Below are 1,950 nucleotides of genomic sequence, written 5' to 3'. Positions count from 1 at the left end.
TCGTATCCCCTTACCTTCATTTTCTTATCAATTGCTTTCGGTGTTAATGATAATCATCATTAGTTTGATTTGGCCTTAAAGCCATATTCTTTTATGGATGCCTCGCTTCGCGTGTTCTATAATTGACGACATTCATTTGGTTATAAAGATCAATGATCCTATCTTATCTAATAATTTCTCCTGAGTAAAATTAGATATATCCTCACATATGATTCAATAATATCCCTATCACAAATGCGAACTTATGAAGATGCATTAAGTCACACTAACATCAATTTGACCATACAAAGTATAGACAGTTATTCTTAACATACTATAGGACTTTACAATCATTGTTATTGCATGATAACTTTTCTATTCCTTCTTCCAAGCATCAATTCAATTAGTAGTCAATTAATTGAAAGCATTATAATCATCACAAGCATTCAAACCATATAATATATAAAATTTAATATAGAGACTTCAAGACATAAGTCCAACGCAATTCTAACATATATACAACTAGCAAAGAATCATAATAATTCAAGGAGACAAATTGTATAGATATAACATCAACCAAAAATTGAGATTTGGGAAGAAAGACGAAATTTTATTGAATCTTGAATCCCTTTAGTTAATGATTCATGAATTTTCCTTGGATGCCTTCTTCTTCTTTAAGCCCAAACAAGATATATGAATTTTTATGGAAATGTGCCTTGAATTGCTAGAATATATTTACAAGAACCTCATAGCTTCTCCATAGCTTTCCAAGAAATGATGTTTTTCTCTTCAATGGCTCTCTTTGAATTGTTAGAATATATGTACAAGAACCTCATAGCTTCCTTCTTTTGCGATTAATCAAAATAATGAAATACATCCTAATTAGTTTTCAAGAAGAGATTAGTCAAAATACAGAAACAAATCTTTTGTGCCGGGATTGGATGTTGCGATCGCAAAGTACAAATTGAAATAATATTGCAGCCAAAAACATTTAACTTTGACTCCTGCAGATTTGGCCCTCGCGTAATTGTTGTCACAAGGGTAGATAATTTCTCATTTGCATTTTAGTTCCTGATTTCTCTCTTTTGTCCAGCTTGAGTCATTTCTTCTTTGCTTCTTTAGTCTTTCATCATTAAATCTTTATAGTTTGGTCGTCCACATTTCTCTATCATCCTTAATTGATCTGATGCAAGTTTCAAAATTTGGTATAAAGTCTCTAAATTTTAAAACATTGGGTATCTCTCGAAACTTGTGAATCACCTCCAGTTGCATCCAATTAATCAATTGCAAATTCTGTTGATCATCAGTTGCTCTGAATAAACTCTAATAATATTTTAAAAATGCAATTTTTTTTCTGGTTTTACGTATAATTAATATAATTACACCTAAATTATGCATTATTACTGTCACAACACACGAGGAAGATTCCCATTGGGGTCATATAGCATTATTCACTTGCAAAATACTTCACCAAAAAGTCAAATTGCGGACAATATTGAATAATATATGCAAGTTCTATATTTAATTTTACCCTTAGATAGTTTTGCTTGTAAGAGTCATGTGTAATTGAACACAAAAATTAACGGAAATGTTAAAATGGCAAACTCCAAGGTGCTAGATATCAGGAATGTAAAAATTTGAATTTCGAGGTTAACATGTTTTGAAGATTGGAGACTAGCCCGTTTGAACCCCATTAAATTTAAGATTGATGAATAATGTGTAATTAAAAAATAAGAAAAATTTTTAAATTTGCGTGTAATGTTATTTTATTGAAGAATGTGTAGTGGAAAAGAATAAAGAGAAAAATATATTTTGAAAATAATGGAGATCAAACAAGGGATAAATATACAATTTCGCTAAAAAAAATGAGGAAATTTGAAACTTGAAAGGTTAATTATATCAACTCTATACTTTTTATTATTTGCACCACGTCTTAATTGTAAGTCTCCATCTTTTTTTTTTTTTTTTTTT

The sequence above is a fragment of the Olea europaea genome, unplaced genomic scaffold, assembly GCF_002742605.1.
Source record: "Olea europaea var. sylvestris unplaced genomic scaffold, O_europaea_v1 scaffold392, whole genome shotgun sequence".
NCBI lineage: Eukaryota > Viridiplantae > Streptophyta > Magnoliopsida > Lamiales > Oleaceae > Olea > Olea europaea.
This window is presented reverse-complemented; position numbering follows the sequence as displayed.